The following is a 27,155-nucleotide window of genomic DNA, read 5'->3' on the forward strand; positions in this document are numbered from 1 at the left end:
CCCTATCAAGAGTATATAAGTGTTTTCTTTTCACTGTGTCTGTGTCCAATATTCATTGGTTTTTAGCTTTTTAATAATGGCCATTCTGACACAGGTAAGGTGATATCTCATTGTGGTTTTAATTTTCATTTCCCTAATGATTAGTGATTTTGAGCATATTTTCATATGTTTGTTGGCCATTTGTCTATCTTCTTTTTGTGGAGTCAAGCAGACATCAATATAGCTGAGACATCTATATCCGCAATTATATTCTGTATCTATGCTTGTTTGGTTATCTGTTTCAAGTAATTATCCTCCATATTTTTCTTACTGGCCAGACCATTTAAAATGACATCTTTCACCACTAATATTTTTGGTTTTGGTAAGCAAAAGTTAGTATTTTTTTAACTGCACTGTGGGCTGATGTAAAATATATTAATTTACTCCTTTAGTGAACATTGATAACCACCTACTACGTGACATTTAAATACCATAGTGAGAAAGATCAAGTTGGTCTACCTTCATAGGCACTTATCTTGTAGCATGGGACACAGAAAAGAAACATATTTGCAAATTAGGAAGTTCTATGAAGAACACAGACAATAATGTCTGTTGGGGATTATAATGAGATAGGGTAGCGAGGGACGCTTTTCTGAGAAGGTGTTACTTAATTTGAAATTCTAAAGATGAGAAAGAACATGAAAATTAAGAATTAGTTAAAATTAAGATATGTGAATACAGTAAGGAAATAATCGGTAAGCTGAGAAGATGCATAAAAAATGGAGCTCGTGGAATAACAGAAAAAGGAAAAGCTACCTGAGATGAAGGAGGAGAGGGAAGTACCTGTCAAACCATACTAAGAATAGCAATTAGGATTTTACTCTACATCTAATAGTAAGTCATTGACAGTTATTATGCAATGAGTGACATTATTTTTATTTATATTTTTACAAGATTACTTTGACTGAGGTTCCAGAGAATAGATTGAAAGAGGAACAAGAAAGACACAACAGCAATTGGGAAGCTAATAGGACAGTCCAAATAGGAAATTTTAGAGTGGATCAACTTGCAGCAATGGAGGTAGACATGAATTTAGTGGAGGTATAATTTGAAATAGATTTGATAAGGTATGTTAAAAGACTGGGTTTGGATATGGGTATTAAAAGACAGAGGGGAATAAGGATGGATATCAGGCTTCTGACTTAAACAAGTGAGAAAATGGATGATATATCATTCATTATGATGGGAAAGTAGAAAACATTAAGAATTAAATTTTAGCTATACGATTTGAGCTTATAGAAGAGGTCTGAGTTAGAGAAATAAATGTGGTATTTATCAGAATACAGAGACAGAAGTGAAGGAGACAGGGAAAAGGAAACTGAGAAAAATGGCCAGAAATGTAGGAAGAAACCTAGAAGAACGCAGTGTTGTAGGAAGAAAGGAATGTTGTGTGTCTGACAGCCTATGAGATAACTGAAAATTGTCCATTAATTTGGAACTCTGGAGAGCAGTGGGAGACATACTAGATGACAGGGAGATTAAGAATGTATTTCCACTGAGGTTTCCTCCAAATAATGGCTTAACATAAAAATGTCACGTATGATGGGAATTTCAGGTACCCAGATTCTGAACAGAGAATTAGAAAAGTATCATGGTCTAGGAAAGAGATCATCCCAAAAGGATTGTACCAGCTAATGAGAAAAATAGAAGGGATTCTTTGACCTGGGAAGAAGAATGCTAAATTTTAAGATTTGTAGAAACTCTTTTTTTAGGGTAATTCAATCCAGTGCAGAAATGTCAAGAACCATATTCTTCTATTGCTGTAATAATTTAAAAGCATTGTAACATATTTAAGATGTTAAATTGAAGGTACATTCTGAAAGAAAAAGGATGTACCAGAGGTGTACTACCTCTGGGATAAATAAAAGTGTAAGGTGTAGGGAGGTAATGGTACTAATTTTTTCTTTGTCCTGAATTTGTCAGTTCTTTACATTTTCCTGGGAGCAGAGATTTAGTTGGTCTTTTAACATCATATGAAATAAAGTTTGTCAAAGCATGGCAAACGGTAAGATACTCTACCAATAGTAGTTGCCATCATTATTATTCTGTTCTAAAACATTATTTGTCAAAAGTTAAAGACTGATAAGTTCTGGTAATATTTATTAAAACTTGGCAGAAACATACACAAAATAGAATGTAGCTTTGATAATATGCTTGTATATGATTGCTATCCCCTATTTTAAATAAACTCAAAACTTGAATCAGACTGACAAATTTTGTACAAAATCAATCACTATGAAACAGCATTCTGTTCTCAAGTAGGTATATATTTATGCTTTTTCGGTGTCTCTGAAAAATTAAAATCAATATTCCTAGGTTAATTTATATTTTTCAGCAATCTCAAATTTCATCTTAAATAACTATAAGCTGGTTGTGAATATTAATTGATTTAATTTTCATGTTCTTTGTCAAACAGAACTTAAACTGTTAGACGAATATTCTGATAGCTTAAATGTCTTTTATTCCATGTAGTATTTAACTGGATGGATTTTCTTTTTTAAAAAAGTCGCTATGAGGAAACGTGAAGAAATGACTCCATCTCGTGGTGAGTGTGTAATACTACAAGAAAAATGGAGAATGGGAGTCAATTCTCTATGCTCTTTAGTCATTTCTAAATTATACTGACGAAAATCATTCATGCAATTTTATTTTTCAAAGAACCAACTTTTTGTTTTATTAATCTTCCGTATAGTCCCCTGTTGTCAATTACTATGGAGTATTACTCAGCTATACGAAACAATGGTGATCTAGCACCTCTTGTATTTTCCTGGACAGAGCTGGAACCCATTCTACTAAGTGAAGTATCCCAAGAATGGAAAAACAAGCACCACATGTACTCACCAGCAAATTGGTATTAACGGATCAACTCCTAAGTGGACATAGAGGAAAATCATTTATTGGGTGTTAGGCAGGTGGGAGAGGAGGGGATGGGTTTATACATACATAATGAGTGTGATGCGCACCAACAGGGGCATGGTCATGCTTGAAGCGCTGACTCGAGGGGGGAGGGAGGCAAGGGAAATATACGTAACCTTAACGTTTGCACCCCAATAATATGCTGGAAAAAATTTAAAAAAGGAAAAAAAAAATCATTCATGCAGAGCATAAGGCTGAACAGAATTAACGCGATGCAGGCACATAAATGCTGCCGCCTAGTGGTGCATTCTGGAATTCCCACATGCAGCTCTATTTGAATATGTTCAATATTAACTCATTTTCTGCTCTCATTACATGTTCTTAGTAAATTACAAAACTTCAAAAGTCATTTAAACTAAATCATTGAAAGTTAACTTTCCCCTCCTTTTCGTTATATTCTATCCTCATTTATAAAACTATCACCACATCCAGTTATTTTCCTTCCTATTAAATATTTCTCTCATTTTCAGCACATGTTCACTAACCCTGCTGTAACCCTTCGTCATATTTTACCTGGATCAGAGCCTCTACCTCTGTATTATCTTTTAGCCTGTTTCTGTTCTCATCACCCCCTCCACAAACACACACAACTGCAGTGACATGTAACTTGACCTTGATACCCTTCTATTTAACTCCAATATCAAGGGAGCCCCTCTACCTAGCGGTTGAATTTCAAGCTTGTTAACAAAAATTCCTGCTGAAATTTCTGGACGTATTCACCCATCTTTGTTTTAAATATTGTATTTTGGTAATACTGAGAGCCAGTATAGTGTAATGTTTGTCAACAGAATCTCTGACCCCAGACTTGCATGGTTTAAAATCTTAGATTTGCTGCACACTGTAGGCAAGTTGCTGAATCTCTTTGTGTCTCGGTTCCCTAAACTAACAAACTGAGATCATTGTAGTACCTACCCTACAGGATTTTTATGATGGTTAAAAGAAGAAAGCACGTAGAAAAGAGAGCTGCTAAATAGTAAACACTAATTAGAATTTACATTTATACTACTATAATACTACTACTACCATTCACAGGAGCTTCTTGATATGTAGCAAATACACTCACTCCATACTGTTTAGTACTACAGTGTTTTTGCTGCTTCTACTTCCCTTATCTGGAATGCTTTCCCCACCCAGTCCACTGTCCTAATTCACTCATTAAAGTTTAGCTCAGATGACAATTCCAGGAAGATTACTTGACCAGTTCTTCCACCCAAAGCTGCATTGCCATGACAGCCTGGTAATTAATCTATCATTTCATTTACTGTAATACAATGAAATTATTTGTCTCTGAACTTCTTCCCAATTAGCCCCAGGCCCTTGGGGTGGATATTGGTTCATAGGGTACCATTAATGCTCAATAACTAAACTCAAATCACCTTGCATGAAAGACAGTTTCTTCCTTTATCTTTCAGCAAACATAATTATCTTCCTGAACTTGTTTTTCATATTTTGACGTTGACAATGGTATCAGGAAATTCTCAGAATATAACTGTCACTAAACTCAAATTTTTCTTTACTCCATTATTTCCAGGTTATATCTGGATACATTTCTCTGTATGTATAGATTGATGTCAAAGGTATATGTATGAATACGGCTCATGTTTTCTTATGAGCACAGTATTTTATTGGAAAATGTTGGAGAAGGTGGCACATTTCTTGAGGATAGTGGTGAGTGAACTTGAAACTATACCTGGTGAGGAGAAATGAAGACCTTCAAAAAAAAAAAAGAATGCAACAAGAGGCTCTGAAAGCTGTATTGAAACAGCTGATAACATTATTATAGGAAAAAGAAAGGAATGACTGTATTTTGTGTCACAATTCCATAGTACATCAATGGCCAATGCATAAAAGGTTTAAACCTAATACAAGTGTGGTAGGCAGAATAATGACTCTCAGAGGTGTCCCTGGCCTAATCCCTGAGTCCTGTGAATGTGCGGCCTTATATGACAAAAGGGACCTGTGCAGATGTGATTAAGGTTGTGGACCTTGAGATAAGGAGATTATCTTGGAGTACCCAGATGTGCCCAATCTAATCACAGGAATCCTTAACAGCAGAGAACATTTCCCAGGTGTAGTCAGTCAGAGGGAGAGGTGAGCCAAGAGAGAATGCACAGAGAGATGCAATGTTGCCAGCATTGAAGTTGGCAAAAGGAGGCCATGAGCCAAGGAATGCAGGTGGTTTTTACAAGGTGGAAAAGGTGAGAAAAGGGATTCTTTTCTAGAGCTTCCAGAAAGGAAAGAAGCCTTACCAAAACCTTGACTTTAGTCCAGTAAAACCCATGTTGGACTTCTGATTTACAGAACCGTAAGATGATGCATTTGTGTTGTTTCCAGTCACTAAGTTTGTGGGGATTCATTACAGCAGCAATAGAAACTAGCATAGTAAGAAAAAGCTTAAAAGTTAGTGGTCCCTAAACATGGGAAGGGCTGTTCCTGAAAAAGTGAGCTGCTCACTGCTGGATGCCACATTCAACACACCTGCGCCCAGTGGGACTGATTCCTGCACCGGGAGGGAGGCCGGGCGTGATGATCTCTGAAGGCTAACAACGACAACCCAAAGTGAACACTTTAAGTCCTTTCTGTGAGATTTGTTTTTCCAATGATCATGTCACACACAAAAATAGAACCATTGAAAAGAAAAGGATCCTATCTCCCACTATGAGATCTACCAACCTCATATATGCAGTGTGCTCTGCCTCCCCTCCTTTGTATGATGAAACCGTTTGTCTCCTCCTGTTGAAACAAATCCTTCTGCTCAGGCTCTTTGACTTACTCGAGCATTTTTTTTTCTCTCTCTCACTATTTTTTCCTAACAGCATATTTGTGACAGTTACCATCGAATAAAAGGAAAACTTTATTTGTACCAACGTCCCTCCCCACTATAAAACTTCCACGTGGTTTTTCTACCCCTGTTTAGAGCACAAGTCCTTTAAAGGGCTTTATAATCTTTGATTCCATGTTCTCATATCACACCCTCTCCTTAGTACACTCCAGTCGAGAATTTCCTCTCCTTACTTTCTCCAAATGAACTCTTTTCCAGGTCAAAAATGATCTCAATATTAAGAGAACATAAGTTTAATTCTATTTACTGTTGGTGATTTACCACTGGACGGTAGGGAGACCCACAGGGTAAAATGTTTTTCAGAACACTAGTGTAAACATTTAGTAATTTTTAAACATTTAGTAATTTTTAAACATTTATTCTCACCACTATACATATCAAGAAATGCCTTTTAAAATGAAAATGAATACTAATCATTATTCCATGTGGTGAACTGGATCAAAACAATCTTTCATGCTTTTAGACTAATAACATGAATCATTAATTCTTTACCTAGTGAAAAAAACGTGCCCACTGAACATTTAAACAATACAATGATAAAACAAATCTAATGGCCTGCCATAGCTGATGAGTAGAACTGAGCTAATATTTGAAAATGGAATAAAACTTAGTATAAGTTCTTTATTGTCACATTCAGGGCCACATGTAATCTTTGTCAAGAACTATCATCATAATTACCATTGTTTGTGAGAATTATGCATATTATAATCATAACTGTCTTTTAGTAATAATTATCTTGAATTTTAAGCATATATGATGGGCACAATGCCTCAAGCAGAAATATTCGCTTAAAATTTTACATGACTATCTCAGAAAGGTGCACAGTCTTTATCTAATTTGTCACAGAAAAACATCAGATCATACACTAATAAATCTACTAAAATTTTTTTCGCTTAAGTAAAAACTTGATATTATACCTCAGATCTTACACTTTGAGATACATATATGTCTTTTTTTCAAATTAGAAACTATTTCTGCTTCCTTTCTTTCCCCTGATGTCCTACATGGGCTTTCCCTGATCTACAAAGCTGTAAGTTGGCAGAGTCCATTATGTCATTGACACCAGCAGACTTCAATCTCTCCTATATGACAGTAAGGAAATTAGACAAGGATTAGTCTTATGGTCTCTGAGAGGGACTTCTCTATATTAGTTACATGTACTAACGCCCACCAACTTTGTTGAGTACATATTCTGACCCCCGGGCTCACTAACCCTAAGGACATTCTTCATTGTCCCACATTGGTTGCTATCATTTTTTTTTTTAAGGAAATGATGCCACACACTGTAAAACCTGCTCAAAATTTAGTGGTTCAGATTAGGTTATAAAATTTTTAAATGGCCGGGACATAGGTTGGCCTAATAAATAATGAATGTTTATGTCTGAGACTGAATTCTGAGCTCAAAGAAAATCACACTGGGGATTTCTTTGACATTACCAATAAAGCAAACACTTCTATTTTCTTCCTAGAATAAATTTTGAACGAGCCCTTCATGCTGAAATATTCTTTGTGATGAACTCTTCCTTTGACTCTCTACCAGCTTATTACCACCCACTACTCTTCTCTGCTTTGTGGCATCAAACATATCTTTCCTCTCTTTCTTGCAGTGGTAAAGCTCCAATTTTCACTGCTACTTTTGTCTTGAATTGTTCCCTTTGTAACTCTATTACTGATGCAGTGACAACTCGCTGTGGCTTCTCCTGAATAATTCTATGCATTTAATGTTTTAACTCAAACATTTAAATTAAATCATGGATATTATTAATCATAATTATACTAATCATGCTAATCTCCTGATTAGCAAATACTATGACAAGAGAAGCCTTTACCAAAGGGTCATAGTCAATTAGTTTCGCAGAAAAAGATTCTTGAAAATAATGGCTAAGTTGGCACATCAAGAAACTAGAAATACACACAGGCTAGTGTTGACATTAAACTTATGTGTAAGTACCATGCCTTAGAGAGAGGGTCTGAATTTAGAAGTCATCTTTCCCAGTCTCTCTGCATCCTACAGGCTACCACTCGGCATAGTCTAAATTAGGACAGCACTCCAAGTAAATTGGAAAAAGGTTTTTTAGCAGAGACATTTTTTTTTTTTTTACAAAGTTCACCTATTATATGAAAGTTTATAGTCGGCTTTTTATAGAACCTATTGACTTAGATTTATAGTAGATTGTTCAAGCTGATTAATCAAACTAAATTTAACTTTACAATGCTATTATGAGAGTTTAAGCAGTTTTCATTCTTTTCTGGAATAAGACTGTGTATATATATATATTCATATATATATACACACACATATATATTTATTATTTTATTTCAGGTTATTAAGTATAAAATGTCCTATGTCCTTAAGTGCTAAGTTTCACAGGTGATATCTCTGACATTTCACTTTAACACTTCTTGTTTTATTTTTATTGTGAAGTTACATCCTCGTTCTTTCAAATGCATGGTTTGGCTTGTAATTATCTTTCCAATTTTTTTTCGAGCAGTTTTTGTGAAACTATGGATAGGTCAAAAATTCATGTCGCTTTTGAGTATGAATTCTGTTGTGGAACCAGTGCAGCTCAGACAGCTCAAAATATCAATTAAATGTTTGGGAAGGCTGTGGCTACTGAACACATAGTATGTTAATAGTTTGAGAATAGCTGTTCTGGTGATGTTAATCTTGAAAATGAGCCACGTGGGTGATCTGAGACCAGGGTGGATAATGATGAGCTAAAAACAGTAGTGAGATGGAAGGGAATCCATCTCAACCTACACGTGAATTAACAGCAAGGTTTGACGTTACTACTCCAACAATATTGGAACATTTGGAACAAATTGATAAGGTAAAGAAGCTGGACAGATGCTTCCACATGAATTAAAAAAGCATCAGAATAGAAATCATCTCAAAGCTTGCGTTTCTTTGCTGTCATGACATAAAGGCAAATCGTTTCTATTTTTTAAATTTGTTGAGACATGTTTTTTGGCCTAGGATGTGATCAATCTTAGAGAATGCTCCATGAACCGATTAGAAGAATGTATATTCAGCAGTTTTTGCATAGAATGTTCTGTAAATATCTCTTAGGACCATTTGTTCTAGAGTTCTGTTTAAATCCATTGTTTCTTTATTTTCTGTTTACAGGACATGTCCTGTTCTGTCAGAGGGGTATTGAAGTCCTCGGCTATTATGGTGCTGCTGTTTATCATTTTGTTTGGGTCAAGTAGGATTTGCTTTATGAAACTGGGGACACCTGTGTTAGGTGTATAAATATTTAGAATTGTTATGTCTTCTTGTTGAATTGTTACCTTTACCATTGACCATTGTTACCTTTACCATTGTTACCTACAATGACCATCTTTTTCTACACTGTATTGTTACATGTGATGAAAAATGGATTCTTTTTGACAATCACAAGTTTTTGGCACAATGGTTAGATAAAGACGAAGAGTGCTGAAACACAGTCCAAAACTGAATATTCATCAAAAAAGTAAAAAAGAAGGTGTCTGTTGGTGATCCAGTGCTGGTATTAGCCACTACAAGTTCATGAAACCTGGTCAGTCATTTATAGTGGATGTCTACTGCAACCAGTTAGACGAAATGATGAGGATGCTTGCAATTTAGCTGCCAAGATTGGTCAATAGAGACAGGCCACTCCTCTTGCAAGACCATGTGTGGTACAAACAACGCTATTCAAATTACAGAGGCTGGACTTGGAAACTCTCTGTCATCTACTGTATTCACCAGACCTTGCACCAACTGACTACCACTTCCTCTAGGCTTTGGAGCACTTCTTGCAAGGGAAAATATTCAATTCTCAACAAGCTATAGAAAACGTCTTTCATGATTTTCACCACCACTTGCTCTTCAGGCTTCTTTGCTGCTGGCATAAACAAGCTACCATCAAGATGGCAAAACTGTGTCGATAGTTTAGTTGCATATTTTGATTAACTGTACTGCTTCTTTGAGATATAGTGAATTACACTTTTGATTCGAAATCAGACATTTCATGTTTAATGACCTAATAAATGCATACCAATATCGACTATGTATTATATGAAAAGCCCACACATGAAAAGCATAAACACTCTATTCGGTTCTTCTAAAAAAATTTTTTTTCTCTTTTTAGAAAAAAATGTTTTTTAACATGATAGCAAGCAAGAGGGATGTTTAAAGCTCATACAATTGAGAATTAAGTGCTAATAAGAGAGAAAGAATCCCTAATAATCTTCTGAGACTCATTAAAGTAGGTAAAGTAACTCAATTTAATAAAGGACTATAGCAAAAGAGAAACAATCCATTTTAGAAACATATCCAGGAAAAGTTACAAAGTATCTTAAAAGGACAACTTTATGATAGGGTTCTTAAAAGACAAATGCACTTATGTTTATTTAATATATATTTGTGAAATACCTCTTTAGCTGCCAAGTACTGTGACACGACTGGAAATATAATAGCAAACACAGAGATAAGTGGTTTCCGCCTCTAAAGCCTCATTTTACAGTAATTTATGCCATCCTTCCTCAAGGGCAAGTACCAGGAAGACGTTTTACTGAGGTTAGGAAATGTCACATGCAATATATATATACCACATCCTCCTGGCTACCTCTAGGGAAACTGTTCTGTGGGTTCAAATCTATCAGCATATTTTATCAAATCTTATCATCTAAAATATGTACATTGTTTCCAAAAGCAGAAAATGAAAAAAAAGGAAAGAAAGGAGGAACGATCTGACTGTAGTCACCACTCTTTCACTGGCCAGCAGACTCTAACTTCACAGCCCTGTGTGGAGACAAAGAGTTAAACTAAATTACTTCTAAGGTTCCTTTCTAGCTTTCAACGTATTTGGACCTACAAACTATTCCACAAGTAAGTTAAACAACCTATTCTTGAGAAAGATGGAAGAACTGGAGGCAGAGCCTACCTGCAGAGACAGGGAAGGTAAAAACTAGAACATAAGAACCACTCTTTACATACAGGAGGATCCATCTCTGTGTGTCCTTCCAAATTCCCCAGCCAGGGAAGCATCCTCCAGCCAGGAAAGAATATTTGGCAGTATGTTTAGAATCTATTATTTCTTGAAAGAACACATTAAAACGCCGAGGGATGTTTATTTTAAAGAAATATATCTTTTATATTTCTCCTCTATTTCCAACTAAGAGTTACCGTGTTAAGCTCGATTTTTTTTTAAAAGGATTCATTTTTAGTTCTAATGAAAACCGAAGTTTTCAGACAATAATCTTGTAAGATAAGCCTAACTCTGCCCACTTTAAATCTTTTATATTGAAATTTTGCATTTACCTAGGTATTTTCTTTTTTCCAGCATTTGATTAAATATCTTTACCTAAAGTAACTCATAAACCCATGATCTTTTTAAGAGCCTCCACACTCCATGGACTTGGAGCACAAGTAAACACACTGCAACCACCTTCAAAGGAAAGAGTGAGCATAATCCATTTTGCACAGTAAATTTTACTACCAAAACTAAAGTAGTATTTATTGGAAAATACAAGCAATTTACATGCAATGCTGATTTTTTTTTCTTTGTACAATGTCACTATGGATTTATAAGTATATATTTTAAAATGATAGTAGCAGTGCTGTACCAAGTGTATTGAATGCAAGTTGTCTTACTTTTTTTATCCCTAGTTATTCAGAGGATATTTAAATGATATTTGTAGTTTTCTCTTTTGCACCAACCCACACAAAGCAGTACTGCCAAATAGCTTTATATAGTTATATATTTTCCAAAATTTTTGTTGTACTAACAAAAAGAAAAAAAACTAAATACAATATAATAATTATATTCTCTCACAAAAAGGAATATTGAATGAAGTCTGTTAATTTTTAGTCTTTGCTTATCTCCTTTCTAACGTATAATAATAGACTGAATCTATATTCTTTGGCATAATCGCTTCCCAAATCAGGCAATGGTTACTTGTTGGCTTTATAAAAGCATTAGTGATCTTGTTTCTGGCTCTTGGACAAACACTATATATACCAGTAACAAAGCCTACAAATGGGAGATTTGGTCTCAGAGAAAGTGTTACAACTTAACTATGTTTTCCTGCTATGATTTCATGAGGTCTGTGGGTAATACACCGACAACAACATGGTCTACTTTTTGATGATGTTTTTGTAACAAATGACATTTTTTTAAAGTTTCAAAAATGACACCAGACCAGAGCCAGAAGTTATAAAGAAATAATAAATAGATTTGACTACTGGAAACACACAAACAAAAATTCTCAAAGAGAAATCTACATGGCAAACAACTCAAACCATAATCCAAGAGAAAAAGTTTACTATATTTTAGAAAATAAGCTAATATCATCACCGTGAAAAGAGTTCTCATGAGTAAGACAAATATACAAATAACAAGAAACAAGAATAGTAAATTTATTTAAAAAATAGAGATAAATATCCAAAAACATAGAGAAAAAACTTTTGCACTCACAAATACAAATTTTATATTTTCTTTATTAGGATGATAGTGCTTTGTGTAATTGGGGTAGTGAATCCACTACAGATGTGGCTATAAGAGTAAAGCTTCTAAACAATCCTGAACATTTTTTTTTTTTTGTCAAGGAAGAAAGGATTTATTACAGTGGATGTGTCCACTGGGATGGGGAGGTATGAACTGTCTCAAATCTGTGTTCCCAGTCAACATGGTCAGGGTTTTCTGGAGGTAAAATGAATAATGCATGAGGGGATTGAGCATCATTACATGTTTGGGGCAGAGTGGAGGGCACCCAAGTACAGTGATAAATCATGCTACTACATAGATCCCATGATCCAAAAATGGTGGATAAGTCCCTCCCAGGGTGGGGATTTTAGTAGTATAATGAGCTGGGTGGTACAGTGAAAATGTTGGTACAATTAACTATTATGATAAAAAGAAAGTAGGTAAAAATTACTCTGAAACAGAAATGTAATATGTAAATACTTATAGTGTTTTTGACTATATATTTATTGCATTAATCAAACACATTATGAAGTCACTAATTAACATAATCACTGATTTAATTTATAAATATTTATTGTGTGCCTACTCTGAACCAGCCATTGGGCTAGGAATATTATGATAAAAATATTCAGACATAATCTCAACTTTCATGTGTGTATATATGTGGTCATACATACATATACACACATATCCATGTGTCTGTATCTAAGTCTTCTATTTAATTCATAATTATAATTGTTATAAGATCTATGAATAGAGTGGCCAACATAGTGCTTGCCTAGGACTTTCGGTTTTAAAACTCAGAACCATCTCAGTCTCAGAGAAACTGGGATGGTGGTAACCCTAGGAAGAAAAAGTGTAGGTAAACTGGGAATAAATGTGCCTATCAACATTCATTATCTATGAAAATACTTACCTTGCCTCTTTGATGTACATAATAATAACTTCCAGGAATAATGACACTTTCATTAATCCAACCATAAGACATTGGAAAACTCTATGTGAATAAAAAATTTTCATAGAACATTCAGTAGTATCTTCATAGAATACCACTTAAAGTATTCTGCAAAGTAGGATAAACTTTTATAGAAATAATACCATGAATGTGGGCTTTAAAATCCAAATGCTTAAAAGAAATGCTATTACAAGCTGTGTGTGGTGGCTCATGCTTGTAATCCTAGCACTCTGGGAGGCTGAGACGGGTGGATTGCTTGAGCTCAGGAGTTTGAGACCAGCCTGAGCAAAAGCGAGAGCCCATCTCTACTAAAAAATAGAAAATATTGAAAAAAAAATTTGCTGGACAACTACAAATAGAAACAAAAAATTATCCTGGTGTGGTGGTTCTCGCCTGTAGTCTCAGCTATTTGGGAGGCTGAGGCAGGAGGATCACTTGAGCCCAGGAGTTTGAGGTTACTGTGAGCTGGGCTGACACCATGGCACTCGCCCAGGGCAACAGAGTGAAACTGTCTCAAAAACAAACAAACAAACAATAAAAAAACCTTAATAACTGCAGACTTTGGCTAACAATAATTTATGAATATTGGTTCATTAATCAGAGAAAATGCATCATGCTAATGTAAGATGTTAATTATAGGGGAACTGAGTGCAGGGTGTGAGGGATTATATAGATATTCTGCAATATGTGCTCATTTTTTCTTTGTAAATCTAACATTGTTCCAAAAAATCTAATCTATTAAAAAAATATGATTTTGAACTGGGCACCAATTATAGGGAATTTGCACTTCCTAATTAATACTTTTAACATGTGCACTTATATCTGATGGCTAAAGGATTTGAGTTTTAAGAAATGTACAAGAAAGGCAAAGGAATTCTCATGGACTGAGCTCTTACTAGGAGGTAGCACCGGTGCTACTGGATATTTTCAGGTATATCATTATCTTTAATTTCCAAACTCTATGAAATAGACACAATTTTCTATTTCAAAGACAAAGAAACTGAGTTCAAGAGGTTAAGTTGATTAAGGAGAAACTGTGAATTAAGATGCTGAGATTTAAACTCAAAGTGTATGACTTCCATCCCCCTGACTCCAATTTTCCATATCTCCTACAAATGGGGAGGGATTTAACAGAATTCATAAAGCCTCCTGATTACATAAATCTCTCTGATGTACACAGCAGTAGAGGCGAACATACTCCAGAGATGTCTGCTAGCTTGGTTCTCATACACAGGAGGAAGAAAGATAAACTGGAGAGATCACTGGACGCTGAGCTGGAGGCCTGGTTTGAAGAACCTTCTTCCATGCACGAGCTGTGAGATTGGGAGTAACTTGCCTCAACTCTCTGGACTCCAGATCCCACATGGGTAAAAATGGCCTATTAGACTGTACACTCCCTGAGTGGATGGGCTTGGTCTTACACAGTGTGATACTCCCCGCACCCAACGTGCTGCCTGCCCCTTTGTAGGTCATGCAACAAAACAAACACATCTCTGCAGAATTAAAGTGAACTGAGCTCCATCTGTGTTAATTTCAAATTTAAAACTCAAAAAGCTATTAAAAAAAAGGAAGAAAAATTCAATTAAAAAATTTTAAATTAATAAAAAAAACAATAAAATAAACTGAACTGAGGATTCATGGGTCCAGAACTTGGGTCATCAATAGACCTTTTAGGGGTAACTTGGCAAAGAGCTGTCACAGCAGCTAGAATTCAGAAAATCTATGTTATTACTGCAAAAATCTTGGGAATCTATGGTTTAGGATGGGCACACTTTATTACTTTTTAAGAGGCTACTAGCAGTTTAAAAGATTCATTCTCAGAAAAGGACACAGGAGTACCGCTGGATGGAAATATGAAGCCAATGCACAGGATATGAAAGTTAGCAGCCCCGGGGAAGGGCTATGTAGGAAAGTAGGAGAGATCTGCAGGATTTGTCCAGCAGTTTCCAGGGAGAATCAGTTCAAGGAAGAGCAGGGCCCTCAGACAGACAGCAAAAATTGACAAAACAGCAATCCTGTCCCAGTCCAACTTCAACGTTTGTTGAAAATGGAACAAGAGGGTAAAAGAAGGTACTGACAGGGGGCCTTGCACCCTCTCCTCTCATTCCAGACCCAGTCCACGTTCCCCTGCAGGACCCTGCAGGACCCCACATGTCCAAGCTCCATCCACGACCCCACAATGCCTGCAACAGTGTCCCTAGCCCACCCTAGGGATTCCTCCACCACACTTGGGAGAACAAACCTTGAGGAGAGGCTCCAGGCCTTTGGGGCTGGCTCAGGACATTTGCGCAGGGAATTCCGGCAGGCTGAGTATTGGGAGCATGACTGAGAACAGTGCTACTCAAAGTGTGTCCATAAAAAGCTACTGTCTGTAAACTGTTTGTTACAGGTCCTCAACAAGATACATTCAAAAATTGACAGTAGGGACTTAGACATTTCACAGCAACTTGATTGAGTACTTTTATGTCTGTTGAAACTAATAAGAAAAAAAATTGAAGCTTTTCTTTTAAAATGTGTTTTATCTTTCTAGAAATTTATTTTGATTGTATTTTTTTTTTTTATCAAAGTCTTGATCCTTGAAAGAGTAGGAGGAAGAAATGGGTCCTTGCTCCTAGAGAGTTTGAGAAACACATGTCAAGAAGGGTACACTCCTCCCCCACCCCCGGACCTATTGATTCCTCATTGGTGGAGGAGATACAGATGGAGAAGAATAACGGTGGGAAGAGGACAGAGGGGAGCTCTCTAAAGCTCAGAGTCCAGTACAGGAGTCCCAGATGCCCAAGTTGGCTAGATGACTCTTTTCCACAGTTTTACAATGATTGAGACTGAAGCATGCATGCCGATCGGAGAATCTGTAGCCTACCTACGGGTTCAGGCAATGTTAGCACACATTTGAGATGATTGTTGCACATCTAACTGGATTTTAAACTTTAAATGAAAATACACAAAGGTTCCTTCTTTTTGAATTATCATTTTGTTAAATATTTTGCTGAATTTTCTCTAGCCTGCACTTAACAAAAAATCAGTTTGAATTCATATTTAATCACTCTGAATTCATACTTAATTACTCTTTCACCAAAATTGCTTTTACGAACCTTCCTAAATTTAGTATCGAATTACTGCAAATTGTAACTATACTCTGGCCAGAGAGAGTCAAAAGAAAATGAAGCAGTTGGTCTTTAAAAATATGATACATATTGCTTTTTTGTCCATATTCTGCTTTTTAGGAGAAAGGAGCAGGAAAAAAAAGAAGAGGAAAGAAAGAGAAGGAGTAAAAAAATTAGTGAAAAGACTCAGGAAGGAAGAAAAAAAAAAGAAAAGCTAGAAATACTATTTTAGTTTTTATTAAATCGAGTTAAAAATAATGAAAATAATCATTATAGGACAGCTAAAATGTACCAGTCACAAGTGTAGCACTTTAGATTTATCATCTTTAATCACACATATACACGAATACCCATACACTACTTTCAGAAGGAAAACATTGTTTTCCCCACAAACACAAAAATTTTTCACTGAAATAAAATATTGGTAAGTAGTTAATACAGTTAGGGGCAAAAATTGGAACTCAATTCTATGACTCCAAATCTTTCCACTATGCTACACTAAGTTTGTTCTTCTTATAAAATGATCTTAAACAAGATAATAGTTCCTGGTAAGCCATGTTTATGTTTCTAAACAGAAATGGAGAGGAGTTGCCCTTTTGATTAGATTGCAGAGGTATTCAGGCTTGAGGCTGTGTACTAAGATGGAAATACAAGTAAGAGTTGTTTGTTTAACTAAAAAATAACTTTTTCAAATTGAAAATCCTTAAATGAAACTTCTAAGTCAGGACTTACCTCCTATTTCATATTCAAAGGAAAAAAAAAAAAGAGAAAGCAAGTGAGCTTTAGCTGAATAGCTAAACATTCCTCAAATCAATTTCTGAGACTTCCCTTGATGTACTTTATAATAAAAATTCACCTTTTCAAGGGTAATGGGAGAACTAGATTTTAGGAAAGTAATGGAACAAAAATTGTGCACGCAAGTAGAATGTTTGAAGAACAGAATGTCCTGATAGTTTCAAAAATACCAAGTCTTAACCACATGGTGGCACCAAAGTGCTTTTCAAAGATTTACCTTCCTGCTTTTATACATTTGTTGCACTCACTGTTTTCCTTCATCTATCACATATAATAAGTAAAAGCTACAGAGCATTCTTCATCCTCTAAAAGGGAACAGGAAACCTGACAGTTAACTTTCTCTTGGTAACAAATCCCAAATGTGACACATCAATGGATTTCAAATTGATACGAGGTTAAGGTGGGGAATAAGAATAGATGGAAAACAGCCCTATTAAAATGTGCTACAATTTCAGAGACAATAACCTCTTAGAGATGATGTGGTGCATCTTCTTGCATGTACGATATATCTCGAGAAATGGTTTAAATGTTTTGAAGAAATTCAAATTAGAAGTATATATGAATACTTGCAGAGAAGTATAATACTCCCTGCCAGCAGACGCAGTGAGGTGGGACTATGTTTTTGGCACTAGGATTACAGATGGCTTTCACATGTGATATTTCACATCAACCTCACAGTTGCATGGAGGGAACTCTTGGCTCAACCTTCCTGCATGTGTTGACATATGCCTTCAGTGTAGATAGCAAGTGTTTAAGATAACAGTGGTTGAAATAAACAAAAAGGCAGCCAAAATCCAGATCCTGTATTGACTGACAATATGCCACATGTTACTTAGTATATTTTCCTAACTTTCACAGCTTACAAACATCTCAAAATAAAATATATGGGTAAGTGAGGCATGGAAACTGATTATTTATCATTATAGATTTGAATATATTAGCCTAAAGCTGTGCTGTCAGAAGGGCACTGTGTTTTATAAAAGGAGAGAAATAGCCACCTCATTTGTAACTGGTCAGAAAAAACTGTGAAGGAGGAAGGCGTTATGATTACTCTTCTTATTCAAGTCATTGGTTCCACAAAGTTACTGAGCTCTAGGTTTTGCTCTCATACATAGTAGGCAAATGAATAAAAAATTCAAGGTAGAGATGAATGTTATTTCAAAACAAAATGTTTACAATAGCTACAAAATAAAATGCTTAAGAATAAACTTAACCAAAGAAGTGAAAGATTTCTATCATGAAAACTATAAAATATTGATGAAAGAAATTGGACATCAAAAAATGGAAAGATGTTCCATGCTCATGGATTGGAAGAATCAATGTTGTTAAGATGTCCATAGTACCCAAAACAATATACAGATTTAATGCAATCCCCATCTAAACACCAATAACATTCTTCATAGAAATAGAAAAAGAAATCCTAAAATTTATATGGAAACACAAAGACCCATAACAGCCAAAGCCATCCTGACAAAAAGAACAAAACTGGAGTAACCACATTACCTCACTTCAAATTATATTACACTACAGTAACCAAAACAGCAGACTAGAGAACCCAGAAATAAATCTAGACATCTATATCGAACTTATCTTGTACAAAGGTGCCAAAAAGAATACAGTAGGGAATGGCCAGTCTCTTCAATAAATGGTGCTGGGAAAATTGCATATTCATATGCAGAAGAATAAAACTACACTCTTATATAAAATAAAAATAGATTAAAGACTTAAATATAAGACCTAAAATTATGAAACTACTAAAAGAAAACATTGACAAAATGCTTTAGAACATAGGTCTGGGCAAGGATGTCTTGCGTAATACCCCCAAAGTACAGGCAACGAAAGCAAAATTGGACAAATGGAATCACATCAAGCTAAATAGCTTCTGCACAGCAAAGGAAACAATCAACAAAGTAAAGAGACAACCCATAAAATGGGAGAAAATATTTCAAACTACCCATCTGACAAAGGGTTGATAATTAGAAATACAAGGAGCTCCAACATCTCAATAGGAAAAAATCAAATGATCTGATTAAAACATGGGCAAAGGATCTGAACAGACATTTCTCAAAAGAACACATACAAATGGCAAAAACGTTTATGAAAAAATGCTCAACATCATTAGTCATCAGAGAAATGCAAATCCAAACTACGATGCAATATCATCACACTGCAGTTAAAATGAATTTTATTGCCAAGAGAAGCAATAACGAATGCTGGCAAGGATGTGGAGCAAGGGAAACCATCATACGCTTTTGATGTGAATGTAAGTCAGTGAAACCACTATGGAGAACAGTATGGAGGTTCCTCAAAAACCTAAAAATAGAACTATGACATGCACCAGCAATCCAACTGCTGGGTATATATCCAAAGGAGGGGAATTTGGTATATCAAAGAGATACCTGCACTCCCATGTTTGTTGCAGCACTATTTGCAATAGCCAAGATTTGGAATCAACCTAAGTGTCCATCGACAGATGAACAGATAAAGAAATCGTGTACATGTACACAATGGATTATTATATAGCCACAAAAATAATAAAATCCTGCCATTTTCACCAACATGGATAGAACTGGAGAGTATTATGTTAAGTGAAATAAGCCAAGAACAGAAAGACAAATCATGCATGTTCCCCAATATGTGGGAGCTAAATATTAAAAACAATCTATCTCATGAAGACAGGGTGAATGATGGCTACCAGAAGAGTCGAACAAAAACAAACAAAAGCCTGTAACCTAGAAATTTGTACCCCCGTAATATGCTGAAATAATAATAATAATAATAAAACTGAAAAGAGGGTCCAGGGCAGGGTTGATGAAGTTTCCTTAAGACAAGCTCAGGAAAAGCATTTCCCAAGAGGTGACATTTTAGCAGCGATCTTAATGAAGTGACACAATTAATCGACCCATAAAAACAACAGAAACAACATATGTGTTGCCTATAGTGAAAATGTCCATGTATGCCAGAGAAAGTGTGATTTATTATTTAAGTTTTTCGAATCAAAGGCTGCACTTGCGAGGCGAGTCAGCTGGGCGAGGCATCATCCCTAATTGTTTCACTTCTGTGCCAATTTGGATGAGTTACTTCACTTCTCTTGCCTCTTCTCTGCAGTGGGAAAAATGGTAGACCTCACAGCATGATTGTGCAGCCAATACAATCCCATACCTACATCAGAGTCCTTTCTTCCCTCTCCTTTTCTCTCTGACACATTTAATATTTTCTCAACTGTATAGAGTAGTAGTAATACAATTGTCATAATTCTTCACTCATTCATCTACGTATCCAAGAGGCATTTATTACGTTCTAATTACATGCTAGGTTCTCTGCTACACACTGTTAATTTAAGATGAATAAGACCCAGTACAAGCCTATAAAGAATTTAGTCTAATGGGAGAAACAAACAAGTAATTACATTAGAGTGTGATAATTGTTAGCAGAGTTATTCACACTGTGAAAAAGATAGAAAAGAGATATCTAGCACTGTTTCCCAGAGGAATTTCAGAGAAAAGTACAATTTAACCTGACAAAGATAAAAGCAGGAAGCTTTTTAGTTAATAATAATTAAATAATAGCAACAATAATAGCAAGTTCATATAAAGAAGAGGCAATGGACAATGTATCATGTTTTGGGGGCAATTAAAGAATTACAAATAGTTCTCTTTAACACTACCCTTCTCACTACTGATTCTCTTACTCCACTGGCCTTCTACAATTTCTATTACCATGTTTCCCCAAAAATAAGACAGAGTCTTATATTTATTTTTCCTCAAGAAGGCTTATTTTCAGGGGATGTATTTTTTTTTTTTTTAAGTATGGTACAACAATCTACATTTATTCAAATATAGTTAAGTCGTCTTCTTCTGGAATATCATCATAACTCTCCAAACCCCGAATTCCATCCTTAATTTCTTGTGACTCTATTTCCTTTAAAACCATTGGCCCCAATCTCTCATGTCAAGCAATACAACTCTCATGGGGCAGATGAGAAGGGCTGCTCGTCTTCTTTACCGCTCCACAACGAAATGCATGGGCTGTGCAGATACCCTGTATAGCCACACCCATCACTAGGTCTTATTTTCAGGGTAGGGCTTCTATTGTGCAAATGCTTAGAAATCCTGCTAGGGCTTATTTTATGGGTAGGTCTTATTTTCGGGGAAACACAGTATATAAAAACGTCTAGACTTTTTACCTCTTCAGGGCAGTTATAATTGCAGTTATTTATGCTTAAGACATTCTTGCCTTCAACACAGCACATGGCTTAGGCCTTATCATCTTTCAAGCATCAACTTAAATGTTATCTTTTTTGGAGATACCTTCCCAGGCCATGCAATATAAAGCATTCTCCCCCAACATTAATCTCAGTAACAGAAATACATATTTTTTTAAAATTTTATTCATCACAGGTTGATCTTATTTTATTGATTTTTTTTTTTTTTATGGGAAACTGTTTTCTTTTTATTTAGACTTTTGGGACAAAATTAACTTTGGTCACATAGTATCTAAAAAAAAAAACAAAACAAAACCAGTTTTACATATTTTTCAATAGATAGGACTAAATGACTACAGAATTAACTCGTTCTGTAAAAACTGGCCAAATTTTATCAAAAATCTAACAAAATGTAATTCAAATTATATAAAGACTGCTTGGGATCATAACATTCAAAATGTATGACAGTTGTTACTCCATCCTAATAGGTGTGAAGTACTTGCTCTCTTGTTGCTTTGGTCCAAAGAGCAGAGTAAGAGGAAACTAATATTTTGCTAACATTGTGATTGGCAGCAGAAATATCCATGATGAATAGTTCTACTATAACAAAGGATAATTAAAGAATATTTCTCATGAACATATCACAGTATCAAATTTTTATAAGAGAAAAATATGAAGGAACAAAAATGATAAAATAGCTACCACAAACAAAAAGAAGAGTCTCCCCCATAATGGCATCTGAAGGGGTAAAAAGGTGAGATTAGAGGGTTGATGATGCTAATATGAAAGGAAGTTGAGTACTGTATTTATTTCTTATTTTATACAACTCTTACTCTTTACAAAAAGGTTATAGTCATGCCCATAAAAGTGTAACCAATGGCATTTGAAAGCAAACACTCTTTGTAATTATTTAAAAGGGCCTTTTTAAAAATTATAATACAAAGGTCTGTGCTCTATAAGCAGTCCTCCACTGTGCATTATAACAATAAGGCTTACTTTTAATACAAAGACTGAGTGTTTGGAAGTTATGAACCACTGGATTTAACAAACATCATTTTATAGTTGCTTTTTGCATCTTTTTTGTTTTTGGGATCCTCCACCTCATCAGGGTGCTCAGTAGCTTGGAGTTTTTCAGCAGATTCTTCTTTCTCTGACTCTGAATCACTTTCAGAGTCATCTGGACTTTCAGGATCAGGTGAATCATCATCATCATCGTCATCATCTCCAGCCACATCACCTTCTCCATCATGATCTTCTACCTCACTGAAGCCAAGTCCACAATGTCGCCGATATCTTCCTGATAATTTACTGTCCATACTTTGCTGATATTGAGACTCCAGTTCTTCATTAATTTTCTTGTCTTCTTCCCCTGTTCGGAAGTGTGATGTTGATTTGTGATCTCCTATAACAAGACGACCAGTATGTTCTTTCTTTCCTGCACCCATCAGTCTCAAGAATTTTTGTTTTCTCTCTTCATTACCCAAGTCTGCTGCCTCCCAATTGCTAGATCCAAGATCGTCGTCTGGGGAGGCTGAACGCTTCACCCCATGCGGGTGAGACTCTCTGGCAGCGCTCATCTTTGTAGGGATCCCGACAGGAAATGCCGAACCCACTCGCCGTTCTCCTCAGCCGCGACACCAGCAGCCTGCAATCTACCACCGGCCCAAGCAGAGCTACTCCAGAACGCCTATTTTATTGATTTTTAAAAATGTTCTGTCTACTTGACTATAAGCACAATGAGGGCCAGGAAAAAGTTTGTAACCCCAGCCGCAAGCCTGGTGTTCATACATATCATGTGTCCAGTGGTTGTTTCTCTACTGGTAAATGGAAATGGGTACAAGCAATAGGATAGCTACAGAAGACATTAGATAACCAAACTGAGGTTGAAAAATGCCATACTAAAGGTTTGTACTGGGTCTTAATAACTCTGGAAAAACTTTGAAGGAACTCAGTGGATAAAAGACACTAATAATACATTTCTATTAAAGAAAGCACTCATCATAATGTTAAGGGATTGACTGGAATAAGAGAATTAAGGCAGGGAGACCCATTAAAGGTTTAGCTGTGGTAATTCAGGTGAGAAATGTTGAAAAATCTTTGGCTAGGTTAGTGGTTATATGGTTGGAAGAAACAGACTTAAGTGTTAATAAATAGCAATTGAACAGAATGTGGTGTTTGGCCAGAAATAAAAAGAGAACATAAAGAAGTAAAAAATGACTTGTAGATTTTTGACTTGGGCTAACAAGTAGATAAAAAACGAGACTTGTGTGGAAAGATGAAAAATAGGTAATGAATATTTTGTATGTGAAGTGATTGCTTATTGGATATATTTCAGTTTGGAGCTCCGGGGAAAGGTCTAGAACTATTGATTGGGGAGTCAAATGCCTATGAAGTCAATGTTAAGGCACATTCATGGCAACACTACATGGCTACTTAATAATGAGGAGGAGGATGAGCTCACTCAGAGAGAGTATGAAGTGAAAAAACTGAACGCAGTGAGAAAATTAAAAGGCAAGAACAAAAACTTGGGAAATAGTGTTATTTAAGAGGCAGAAAGTGAAAGGAGAATCTACAGAGAACATGAAGTGTGACTAACCAGACAGTCCTTCCAAAACCCAAAATAAGTGGTTTATATAAATCCAGGTAGCAGAAATGTTGAGAAGGAGGAGGAAGACAATAACATCATAGCCTCAGTAGTTTAGGTTAAAGATAGAATTTGTTATTTAAGTTTCTGTTCAGCTGCACATAACAGAAGTTCTGCTTTTACAATGGCTTAAACCAACAGGGCTTTATTTTTCTCACTTAGCAGTAAGCATGGAGGGTGACAGCCGCTGGCTGTGTCCATCAGCTCCTCTGCACAGAGGTCTATGGGATTCTCTCATGCTGCAAGATGGTGGCAGCAGCTTTGGCCACTGCATCTGTGTTTAAGCCAAGAAGATGGGACTGGGTGATGCAGAGCAAAGCCAGCTTCATCTGGGCTTATTTAAGTCCTGTGAGTAGAATTTCAGGTAGAAACTCTTCCCAAAGACACTGTTCCAGGAAGGCTGGGAAAGTAGGTTTTTAATTTTTACATCATTTCTCCTGAAGGCAGTCATCTCCCACAGCATTAAAGACATTTTTTTGGCTTTCCCCTTCTCTGTCTTCGTTTTCCCTAGGCATTGTGGCTTACTGGTATACGCTGGACTAAACATTATCCCGCCTGACTACCTATCAGATAGGGGCGATAACTTCTCTGCATCTCCAGTCTTCTTCCCTATAAAATGGGGATAACTTGTTACAAGATTAAATGAGATAATAGATAACACGCTTTAGCGAAGTGCTTATACATAATACTAAGATATAAGTGGTGTCGATATTAAGAATATTCTATTTGTATATATGGAATGGCATTTACATTATTCTCTGGATATGTCTTCACTCTGCCACCCCTCCTTTGGAAACTTCTTGAGGGAAGGAACCATATCTTAGATATATTTGCACATCTAAGACTTTTTACATACTTTGTACATTACAGGTACTGTTTCCTGAACTTGTCGTGGAATTTAATTAAGTTACTGACGATAACCAACAGCATCATGATGTAAATCATTGAACAGAAACACATAAAACGTTAAATCTAACACCTTTCCAATATAAACTGACATTTCAACAGGTTCTGTTTGATATTTATTTCTAATACCATGTTGCCAAGTTTACTCGGGATGGAAGAATTATGTTCATCCCTGCAATGTGGCTTTGTTATTAAAAGGAAAAAAATGATTATGAAAGTGATTTTTTAAAATCCCCTCCTTATTCCTCTCAGTCATATCCAGATCGGCTTGGCATAGGTCTGCCCCAACAGATGGGCTGTGTACAGAGCCCTAGAGGCCTGCAAATTCACACTGCGAGATCTAGAAGGAAAGCAAATGTCAGCTACGAAGATCCTCCTAGGAAAACATTTTGCCTCAAATACCAACCTCTCTTTACCTATTAACTTTTTAAAGAGCAGACCTTTCTACAAAAGTCTGCAAACGCAAGAGTGTGTGCTCAGCAGGCAAATAACAGTGGATGGTCACAGGATATACTTAATAAGTCAAGCTGAGAGAAAGAGTCTGGCATAAAACAAAACTGTAAGAAAATAGCTCACAAACAGTGATTTGTCTGTAAAAAAAAAAAAAAGAACCAAATGCAGCCTCTGGAAAGATGTTATACTTTCACATGGTTAAAAAAAAAGAGGATTTCATTTGGTGAACTGAAGATGAGTCCAACTTAGGGCATAGAGTGTAAGTGAAGATTACACTAACTATTTTGTTTTAGGGGTGAAAAAGCAAAACAATAAAAACAATATTAAGGCAAAAATAATAATGGCAACATTCTAAACTGAAAGTTTCAGGACTAAATAAGTCAAATACTGATAGAAAGTACTATGAACCCCCACAAGTGTATGAGCTTAGGATATTAACCATCAGTTTGGCAAAGACTGGCAGTGTAAAAATACATTCAAAGCAGAAAGTGACCCCTTCATCAAATTAGGTTAGTTCATGAGAATTAATAATAATATAGATGATGACAAATAATTTATATATATTTAACAGAATATATATACATTCTGCTAAACCCTGGATAAATTTCTCACATCACTGTACAATAACAAAAGCAAATGTTCTTTCTTGGAACAATTAGTTTGCAGAAAAAGAGATTTTTAAAAATTTTCATACCTGAAGCAAAACTTTCTTTGTTTAAAAAACACATACAACTGAATAAATCCAAATTTTTTTGTTTTTCTAGAGAGGGGAGAGGGTGAAAAGAATGAATGCTAAAACATTTAAGACATTAGATATCTTTCCCTAGTTAGAGATATCAAAGGAAATAATTTTTTTACATATCTCAATAATTAACAGTAAGTTTTAGTTATAGTAAAAAGTTCAATAGATATATATTATCTTAGTTTTTAAATGGAATTTCACTAATGTTTAATCAGTGACATATTTACTGTATTTATTTTACTAAATTTGATGGGAAAAGTAGCTTATTTTGCTATATATTGCTTCTGGACTTACAAAAGAAATACAAAGTATACTTAATATTTAGAATTTTTAATTTATTGAATATTGACAAATTATGATTGTATTCATTTTGGGGGGTACAAAGTGATATATCATAGAGTAATACAAATTAAGCTGTACTAAATATTTTCTTCTAGCCAAGACTGAGCACGTAAAGTATTTCAGTATATGAGATTTCAGTTTTCTCTATTAATAATCACAGCACATTTATGAAGCTTTTAATGGTTAATGATACATGATAATAAGGAAAAGTGACAAACTAAGGTGTTTAAATATTTACTAAATGTGTTATACAGCCTGATGATAGCAATTTATTTTTGCATCTAAAGAAATTAATTTAAAGTCATATATTTTTTGCTTCAATGTCCCCAACCTGAAAATCACATATTTTTGTAATAATATATCAAAATTAAAGGTTCCACATAGAAAAGTGCAAATCAAAACCACAACAAGATATCATCTCATTCCAGTTAGAATTGCTATCATCAAAAAGACACAAAGTAACAAATGCTAGCAAGAATATGGAGAAAAGGGAATTATAATACACGGTTGGTAGGAATGTAAATTAGTATAGCCACAGTGGAGAATAGCATGGAGGTTTCTCAAAAAACTAAAAACAGAAATCCCACATGATCCAGCAATCTCACTACTGGGTTTGCTATCCAAAGAAAAGGAATTCAGAATGTCAAAGTGCCATCTGCACTCCCATGTTTATTGAAGCATTATTCACAATAGCCAAGATAAGAAATGTTTGACAATTTTAATGCTATATTTTTGTTATCAAATGATATTATTTATAATCT

General features: G+C 35.4%; 1 protein-coding gene and 1 pseudogene across 8 annotated transcripts in view; both read right to left on the minus strand.

Annotated features, from left to right (window-relative positions):
- RALYL (RALY RNA binding protein like) overlaps positions 1 to 27,155 on the minus strand; it is a 658,122-nt gene that overhangs the window by 257,812 nt on the left and 373,155 nt on the right. The gene's annotated exons all lie outside the window — the stretch shown is intronic.
- LOC142871942 (small acidic protein pseudogene) lies at positions 22,091 to 23,019 on the minus strand (annotated as a pseudogene). The gene has a single exon (XR_012920194.1). The product of XR_012920194.1 is annotated as a small acidic protein pseudogene (transcript).

This window comes from Microcebus murinus, chromosome 7 (genome assembly GCF_040939455.1).
Source record: "Microcebus murinus isolate Inina chromosome 7, M.murinus_Inina_mat1.0, whole genome shotgun sequence".
Classification (NCBI taxonomy): Eukaryota; Metazoa; Chordata; class Mammalia; order Primates; family Cheirogaleidae; genus Microcebus; species Microcebus murinus.